The sequence below is a fragment of the Dipteris shenzhenensis genome, chromosome 6 (genome assembly GCF_047967505.1).
Source record: "Dipteris shenzhenensis isolate YYH24624 ecotype China chromosome 6, Dip_SZ_1.0, whole genome shotgun sequence".
In the NCBI taxonomy this organism is placed as follows: Eukaryota; Viridiplantae; Streptophyta; class Polypodiopsida; order Gleicheniales; family Dipteridaceae; genus Dipteris; species Dipteris shenzhenensis.
Window position 1 is genome coordinate 47,119,152 of NC_141601.1, and position 10,316 is coordinate 47,129,467.

The window sequence follows — 10,316 nt, forward strand, 5'->3', positions numbered from 1 at the left end:
TCTTAACCCATGTTCGACTCTCCTACTAGGTGCACCTCCCCCACATGAGCCCAAATCTGCATTCAATGGGATGGTAGGGCCCTTGTGGCGAATTTTTCTTCTCCCCTCCCTCTTTCTTGGGCCTCTGCCCCCCACTATTCTGGTCCAACAGCCTCCCAAATCCCTCCATTTTTGAAATGCCTCCCATGCATTTCCCTTCTTCCCCCTCTTTCTCTACTCCCTCCTACTCTGGCCTGCTTGTTGTAGCTCCTCTCTCTCTCTCTCTCTCTCTCTCTCTCTCTCTCTCTCTCTCTCTCCCTCCCCACCCTCTCCCTCTCTTGTGCCTCTGTTGGTGCTGCTTTGTCCTTCTCCATCTCCCTTTTTTGTGCCTCTGTTGGAGTTGCTCTATCCCTCTCCTGTGCCTCTGTTGATGCTGCTCTGTCCCTCTCCTCATCCCTCTTTTGTGCCTCTATTGGAGCCGACGATGCTGTAGTGGCAAGTTTAAAATTATTTTTTATTTTGATGTTCTTTCGGTATAATTTGTTTTGTCGGTCTTCTAATGTTTGTTGAATTGTTGCAGGATGTGTTTGAGCTTGATGAATTCTCATCTCGATGGGGTAATGTTTGCAGTCCATTTGGGTGAGATCATTCTTTGGCCCATTACCTTGGCAAAGTCGCAAAGCACATCATGGTCTTCCATGACAAATTTTCTCCTCGAGGTCCTTCAGAACTGCTAAACTGCAAGGCATTGTCCCGCGGTATCGGGATACTTCAACATTACTCAGAATGCTGACAATGTGATTTTAGTACACCGCCTGGCTGCTATCAATGCCTTTGGATTGAACATTCATGGTAGGGCATCGACGGCAACAACTATGTCTTTGGCAGTAGTAGAGGAGGATGTTAGTGCTGTTGTGGCTAGGTTTATATCTAGGAATCCACTAGGGGATTCAAAGACCCCTATTCTTTGGCAGCATGAGAGGAGGATGTTAGTGATGTTGCAGCTAGGTTTATATTTAGGAATCCACTAGGGGATTCAAAGACCCCTATTCTCAATGTACTCGAACTAGCCAAGAAGAAAGATAGCTTGTGAGGCCTTTTGTATATATAAACATATATTACAATGGATATTTCAATGACCACATGTCTTTATTATTTGTTGTAAGTCATCGTTGCTCATCATGAATTCATAATATTCATTCCATTGTATTTTGTTTAAGTCGATGATATATTTTCTCCATCCTTTTAATTGTGTTAATTTAATGCATTTCTAGCCACTTTAGTATCATTTTCACCAATTTTGAGTATGGAAAGTTCATTTTTGTCAAATCCTGGTGGAATTTCACCATGGCAGAAAAGGGAAAAGTACCCAGGATGTCGCTAGGAGCCTAGAAAGCCTAAAACCTACCACGGCACAAATTTGGGCATTTTGGCAAGGCTTTCTAGGGTCCTAGCGACATCTCAGACACTTTTCTCTTCTCCGCCACGGTAAAATTCCTTCAGGATTTGACAAAATTCAAAAGTTACCTTAAAATGAATAGTAATTTCAGTCATAAACATGGATAATTCACAACAATGCGATAGTGTAGAGAATGTGGATATATTTTATTAAAAAAGGTCAGCCCTTGGGCCTCGGATACAAGATAGTGCCTTCAAGGGTAGGGGGTGGTCTAAGTCCTAAGAGTGGGCTGCAAGAGAATCTAGGGCTTCAAGGTTGGGTCACTCTGTAGCCACTCTGCCAGAGCCATGTCCTTGTCCATGACCGTGATGCACTTTGCGTGGATGGCACACAAGTTGGCGTCCTTGAACAGAGCAGTGGTCACTTGCTTGGTCACTTGCTCTCTGCAGCCACTTGGAGCGCCACCATAGCTCCTGTGCTAAATTGCACATCATCCTTGTACCCCTATGCTATCTCTCGTACCATACGTTGGAAGGGAGCACACAGGATTAGGTTGTCGGTGGCCTTCTGCATCTGTTTGATCTCCCTTAGGGTTGGGGCTCCTGGCTTTTCTCTATATGGCTTCCTGACTCTTGTTGGAGGCTTTACAAGTACCCAAACATGGTTCCATGGCCTCCTGTCTGCCTTAAATTTCTTGCATTGCTCTTCTCTGCATTGATCCTCCTTCGAATCCCCCTCTCACGGATGTCTTGAGCTTTGTCCTTCTCGGCATCTGCTTTACCCTCTTTATGGGCACAACTACCATTTCCACGATGGGCTCTATCACTAGGAGAGGGAAGATTGTGCTCCTTCTAGCAGTCTGTCGGTCCCTATCTAGAAGCCTCTCTATATCAGGGAGGTTATCGAATACATTTTGCTTGTGCGGGGGAGTCCTCTCATGGGGAGGGGAAGGCTGAGGGGAAGGGAGGTTCTCAAATATATTTTGCTCGATCGGGGGAGTGCTCTCATGGGGAGGGGAAGGCTGAGGGGAAAGCTCATGCTCTTGGGGCTTGGGAGTGGGTTCACGAGACTGGGGAGTGGGCTCACGAGACTCGAGAGGAGGAGAAGGCTCACCAGACTGGGGAGTGGGCTCACAGGACTTGGAAGAGGGCTCATGAGAGTCAGGGGAGGGCTCACAAGAGATTGATGAGGTGCCACCGAACTTGGATAGGTTCGTGTGCACAGATGCCATGGAGGTGGTAGAGCTAGAGGAGAAAGGGTGGAGGCTGTGTCCTGTGGGTCTAGCAGTGTTTGTGTGCGCAGATGCCATGGAGGTGGTGGAGCTAGAGGAGGAAGGGTGGAGGTGGCATCCTATGGGTCTAGTAGTGTTCTTCACTTGTGCCATTGAATAATCAGAGTTAGGGTTTTTTTTAACATTTAATATAGGCCCATCATGTTTTGACACCCCTTTTAATTACATTTAGGGTGTCATCGTGCCCCCCGCCCCTCCAACCCCCCCACCCTCATTGCCCTCCCCCCCCGTTGCCCTCCCCCCTGCTTGCCCTGCCCACACCCATCGCCCTTCCCCATAGCCCCCAACCCCACCTCCCCCCACCCTTGCTACCTTTCCCTGCCCTGCGACCCTCCCTTCTCTTCCCTCTCCTTCACCATGTCCCCACCTTCCCCAAAGTCGTTACCTCACACAAACCTTGGACTTCAAGAGAGTACAAAAATTGTGGTCAAAATAAGCAAGATATTAAAGAGTGAGTACACAAATTATGGTCAAAATAAGCAATATATTTATTTCATATTTGTATACAATTACACCATAACTTCTGTTGCTGGTTGGACCCATCTGCTCCCTTCTCTCACTCTAGCTTGCAACCAACATATGACTCCTTGACTCCCTATGGATGCTTTCCAAGCACTATGCCTTCTATTCTTTGATACAATTTGAACTGCTTTTGCAAGTTCTCATGCCTTTGCCTTTTCAAACTTCAAAGTCCTTCCTAGTAAACATCTAAAAAACTAGTCGAACATCTCATGCAATGCATTGCCTGCAAGTGACACCACCACCATGCCTTGAGTTCTTGAAGTAGGCTACCTTGGCTCCATAGTGCGACTTCTCCATGCCTTGTGTATTCCAAATGGACAAAGGGCCCCAATTTTGTCAAACCATGGTCCATGTGTGTAGAGAATATGCTGCAAACATGATGAGAATCATTTCAGCAACAAAAACTATTTATAAAGTAAGTGCTCAATATTATGATGGTGCCAAGATTACCATCTAATGCATAGTGTGCGACTCCCCCCATGCTTTCACCATTAATCGCATAAACTCTTTCATAGCCATCCTGATCCTTTCATAATACATCTCATCGATTTGAACTTGGCGAAGCAATTTTATTAATGCATCTACCTTTGTTCATACTTTAGCTCTCAAAGTTGCTACTTGAGGATGAGAAGCCTTATTGGTCGTGCATTCACACAATGCTTTCCAGTATTCCTAACCCAAATTGCTTTGAGACAATGTATGTTTGTCTTTATTGAGATTGTGGTTCGACAAGAATCTCCTTGCCTTCCCTCCACCCATGGACACTTTTACAGGAAGATTCTGTGTTGCCCCAGACATTTTCTTATCCTCCTTAAGTTTGACATGCCCTCCATGGAATCCCATCTTTGACAACAAACTTCTCAGCTTCTACAATGCACTGTGTGGATACTTCTTGCGGAATTAAATTCCAAGCATAAACAAGATGCAAATACAATAACTTATCAAGTACGCATAGTTCTGCATGTAAAGTACATATGTGTACTCTCTCAAGTGGGATGGGCAAGATGGGATCCCACTTTGGATCCTTCTTGTCGTGATTTGGAGCTTATGTTTAGTTGCAAGATAGAATGCTATTCCCCCATTATAAGCGAGCCTTTTGCTTATGTTGCAAACACATGTAATAAAGACATGTGTTCATTGCATTTTCCCCCGTATCACAACCATGCAAGCAGTTGAGGGTTTTCAAATTACTAGCAAGATGCCATTCAGCTCGAAATGTTCCATGGCCATCGACTGTTAATGTTTGCCCTTCCTCTTGTCTTCAGATCGTCGATGGGATTCATGTTCTATCTAGAACCCACTTCAATGTCTCATGGCACTCTTTCAGAGTCTCAAATGCTACAAGCCACCATATATCTTTCTCTAATTGCACTTAGAAATCTTGCTCTACTTCATTCCCTTGAACAAAGGCTAAGGCTTTATTCATAATGCAAATGCTCACTCTCTCTAACTTGTGTTCTTTCACCAATTGAGCATCATCCAGTTTAATAACAAATATGAGCTTTCCATTGCAATCTATACAACAAAAGAGAGAAATCATTAGGATAAACATGATATAGGAAATGAACTAAGTAAAGTGCAATGTTATAATGGATTTCTCTTACCATCTTCTCTCATGCCATAGAATTTGACCATTGCTTATTGCAGTTTCTCAACATCTAAGTAGACATTGTTGAAAGCATTCATAGATTTCTTTTTACTCTTCCAGGTCATTGTGCCCCTTACGCAATGGTACCCTCCAAGCATTTCTCTTACACATTGGTTTGTTTCTCGCCGTGTGCATCTCATAGACCAAGGTGTGGGTAGGGGCACTGTAGATTTCTTATACTTTCCCAAAATAGTAGACTTGAAAATTTTGAAAACAAATGTGTAAGCTTCACGACTTACACCAATAGTATCACAAGCTGCAAGCATATCCTTTGCATCCACAATATCCTTGAAGTCCTTCATCACCTCTTCAGCAACTTGCACATGTAGGCGGTTGTGTCTTGGGTCCCTTAGTATCCCAATGACATCACTTGACTTCAATAAACTAGCTAGAGCATATAAACAATCAAGATCATCCCCGTCCGTTCTTCCCATCACATCTTTCATGAAGTTCCTAAAGAAGAACACAAGAAAAACTTAGTCACAAATAGTGTAGCACAAAAGAGTGTAATTTTATTGGAACATTTGATAACCAACCCTGTAGCCCAGAATCTCCTCTTTCTAGGACCACCAATGGGCATCCATGTTATGTAAGTACCTTCTTTTCCTATCCTTCAATTCCAAAGGTGTTTCTTTCATCTTTTGCACTCATTCTTCTTCCTTCTCTCATTCCTTCTCTATGGCTCATCGAACTTGATTGTATATAGATCAGACTCAGCTAGCTTACAAAGTGACTCTTCTAATTTATGTCACTCCAAGTCCAATGCTTTGGCTTTATCATGAAGATCCTAGTTCTTCCTTTGAAGATCCTGCATAGAGTTATGCATTGCAACAATGGTGCTATTTCCTAAATGTGCTAGCATCTCTGCTTGGGCTCTGTGCATCTCACTTGCTTGCATAGCCCCATTAACTGAGCATTGTTTAACCAATTGCAATAACCAAGCAACCCCGCATGTCCATTTCCAACAAACCAAACTAGCTCATGCATTGTATGGAAAGGAGGGCTCTTTTGGTTGGTAGGATCTAAAGGATACAAGGATCCTTCTACCCAAAGGCCGAGATGCTTCTTTCCTTGCGAACAAAGACTGTGGATTTTGGAAGCTCTCCTCAATCCGAGACTACGTGTGCTTGCATATTCAACCTCCAACTCTAAGTGAACCTGGTACTTGTTGGAGACGTCCTCAAGGTGCCATGAATAAAGGAGTGTAGAGAAGGAGAAGGTGTGGAGAAGCAAGCTTGAAGGAGCAGCACACAGGAAGAGGGCGAGGAGGGAGAGGGATGGGGGAGGGAGGACCAGTAGTTGAAGAGGAGGGAAGGGGGGCGGACCAACAGAGGTGTGGAGGGTGAGGAGGAGTAGGCGTGGAGGAGGAGGGAGGCAGGAGGGAGGAGCAGGAGGGAGGGGGGAGGAGGAGTAGGCATGGAGGAGGAGGGAAGGGGAGGGGAGGAGGAGCAAGCATGAAAGAGGGAGGGAGGCAAGCGTGGAGGAGGGAGGGAGAGGGAGGGGAGGAGGAGCAGGCATGGAGGAGGGAGGGAGGGAGGGAGGGGGAGGAGGAGGAAGGGGGAGGAGGGAGTGAGGAGGGGGATAGGGAGGAGGAGGGAGGGGGAGGAGGGAGTGAGGAGGGGGGGGAGGGAGGGGGAGGGGGAGGGAGGGAGGGAGGAGAGAGAAGAAGGGAGGGAATTCAAATTTCAAATTTTGAATTTTGAATTTGCTAGTTCCCACCTAAGAGTAAGAATTGTGTAAGAGATGTAAGAGGTGGGGTCACTTTTGGGCTTAACCCACCTAGGTGAGGGGGGGTTAGGACTTTTTGGGACCTACCTTGGCCTGTTCATTAGGACTAATCCATTTCTTAATCCATTCCTTATGAGGCCCTTTCGAGACCCCATTTCTCCCCTAATGAAAGATGAAATTTTATGTGAGAAAATGCAGGGAATGACCACTTCTCCAGGGTTAAAGAGACTTGGAAAAACTTCCAAGATGATTGATGAAGCAATACATAAAAAAGATGTATAAGCTGATAAGGGCAGAGATTCGCATCATGTGGGAGGAAATTCTACAGGAAATGCAGACACAATCAAAAGCAACGATGGACAGAAGGTTGGCAGAAATGTATGTAGGATTGTATGCAAAGTTGAAGGGTGAAATGCAAGCTCATATCAGAGGTGAAATAAAAAAGGAGCTACAAAATGAAATGCATGCAAAGATTACAAAGCTTCTAGAGGCTAACATGGTGTATCATTATAGAAATTAAGTGTTGCATGGGAAAATAAGATTGCTACAATGAAGCATGAGATGGAAACATGTATGGTAGCCAAGGATAAACACTACTACAGAATGGCCGGTTTTCAGCATATTTTTTGTCGAAAAATACATTAAAAAAGAAATGTGAGTAATCGTATTTAAGCTGGTATATTCGTCGATATTTGCCTCGGTACCATGCCATCGATATAAGCGCTGATATAGTCAATGGTTAACCGGTGTTGATACCATCATGGATACTAGCGCTTATACAAATGTATATAACGATACCAACGTATATAACGACGACTATAACATTCAAGGCCGATGCCCCATTATGCCCCATTCTAATTATGTTTCTGTGTATTTGCTAATCTGTTATTTTCAATCAATCATTATAGTACAGTGTAGAGACAAGAAGTAGACAAGAGACTAGACGTAGAGGAAAGAAATAGACAAGAAAATACATGATTTTGTTATATTTAAGCCTCAATGTAAGGCAAATGAAAACTATAGTTACAATGGAGTACAAAAAAGTATATGTACATGTAGAAAAAGATGGCCATTGCCATGACAACACGCTAGAGGCCCAAAAAAGATGGCCATGATATCCTAACTATCTTCCCCCACCGTGTCCACCTCTTCAATCTCAGAACCGCCATACTTCGACTAATCCACCGCTATGCCCTATCGGTCCAACATCTCGTATAGATTCTTGGCACCAAGACTATGTGCATATTTGTACTCGATAGGTTCGGGCTCTCTGCCAATCATGCTCATCTACAAAAAAAGAATATCATTTCATATGTTAGTGACATTACATTATAACTTAAAACTTGATAAACACATGCTATTGAAAAGAATATATAGACTTACAAATTCAGCATGGAAATGCCCCTTGCCGCCGCTACCGAGATGAGATGCCTTGTGGCTCTCCTATCGTGCTATTGCTGCTGGCCGTTGTTGCTCGAACTTGTGGGGATTGTCTTGCAACTCCTTTTTGGCAAAGCTCCAATCTTCCTTTTCAACACCTACAGTCTTTTTAAGTCTCGCCCTCACTGCATTCGAATCTCTAATTTGCGGTGGCTCATGTGAAGTTTCATGAGCTCTAGCATCCATCGACGGTCGAATTGTGCATCTAGATCCTCCACTGGAAACCCCTTGTGTAGCACATCAATGATGTAATCCTTTTTATGCTCAGGCTGCTTGTGCCAATCCTTGAAGATTCTGTGTGAAAACTGCACATGCATAAGCTGGTGCATGCGGGAGATGACAATAGAGCCTTTGTCATCCTCAATGATCCATCTAGACTCATCCACATCGCATGGCAAACCACGAGGTATGCAAGCACACAGAGTGGCAGCCTGAGATGCTTTAGGCATCTGAGTCTGTGCACCCCATGGTGTCTCTGGTGGTGTGGCAATAGGAGTATTCCACCCAGTATGCTGTGGGCGAGACATCCGGAGGAGGCTGAGGTGATGCAAGTCTAGAGACAGGGATGGAGGCAATCACGTCTAGAAAAGGGGAGAGCGTACCAGGCTCGCCACAACATTTTGTGGCACGGACTTGTGGCAATGTAGAATGGGGACTATCCTCTAAACGTTGACGTGACGGTGGTGAGCAGTCCTCGCCCAAGGAACACCGAGGTATACAATAACATCGTCCCTCTTGGTGATGTGGGCGGGGAGGTTCCCCTTCTCGACTCACGACTCCTGCGATGGGTACGAGATACAGATGAGGCCTCACCGCGATCCTGGCTCGTAACAGATGGCGAGACAAAAGGAGAGCAGAAGGAGCCCATCTCCCTCGCCTACATAGTACGCATAGCCTCCTGCATCTGCTCGGGTGAAAACTGCGAGAGATGAACTCGGCAACCTACATCGGGCTCATCTGAGATGCTCATGATGCAATGCTCTGTGACGAGGAGATGGAATGAGCTGGGGAAGACATACCTACATGGGTCATGATCAACATAAACTAAATTGCATAACAAAATTGTAAGAAGATATGTAAGATGCAACATGCATGACGGAGTGCACTTCAAAAACAACAAAACATTACTTTATGATATTTGATTTTCACAAAAACATGCCTAAACCCCATGATATAGTCTTTAGGTAGTTCAAAAAGGGGTTTAGAAGTACAAAATGGGCACTATGCAATTACAATGTACAACTACCCAACTAGGAGCCTATACAGTCACTATCTCGATGGCATGCGTAGAGCTCTCTCTCCACGTAGGGATTGGTGTGGCGGATTCTCTGGATCTCCTCGAGATGAGGCGGGGGTGGTCCTCAGTGCAAGGCGCGCCTACGACTAGTGGTCCACAGGATGTTGACATGCGGTACAAAGGAGCTTGTTGATGAGGCATGAAACAAAACCCACAAGCAAGATGCCTATAACCATGACTATGGATAAAAAGAGGGAGTATTCCATTTGTACATTGCATACAGGACATATAAAAACCTTGCATTCAATAAAGCATGAAGAGGGAGGATTAAAACATTACATTATAGCAAGAGGTTAAATTAAGGTTTAGGGAGAAGGTTGCTACAAAAAGATGGGGACTTGCATCACACGGCCATGTTGATGCATGTCTCTATCTTTGTGTAACAACCCTCCGTACATCCCTTTAATCTCATGTGCATATGAGAGAAGGCATGCCATAGAAAGATGGGAGGGATGCTATAGGAACATGGGGACCTCCATCATGGGTTTAGGCCTCTCTCCTCATATAGCAACTCTGTCCCCTCCGTACAAACCTTCCATCTCACACATATGAGGAGATAAGGGGAGGGAAGAGGGGAGATGGTATGGATAGGGGAAGAGTTTAGGGGAGGGCAAAGCATAACACAATATGCATAATGCATATACACATAACAGGAATGCGTATATGCATAATGCATATACCCAGAGGGAAATACATTGGGCAGGGGGAAATCTAAATTAATCTACTCTTGCCCACGTCACCTGCCATGCTCAAGGCATGATGAGGTGGAATGATTTTAACTTGACAAATGAATGAAAACACACAATAGGAATGAAGAGGGGATAGGGGAAGAGGCATACCTGGATTGAAAGTAGGAGTGGAGAGAGCCTACAAAACACACAACATGAAAAACACCATATGCATTAGGGTGAGGGAAAGAGGAAGGGGAAGGGAAGAGGGAGGAGGATAGGGGGTAGAGGATATGGGAAGATCAAAGAGGGAAGGGGAAGGGGAAGGGAAGAGGTAAGAGGGA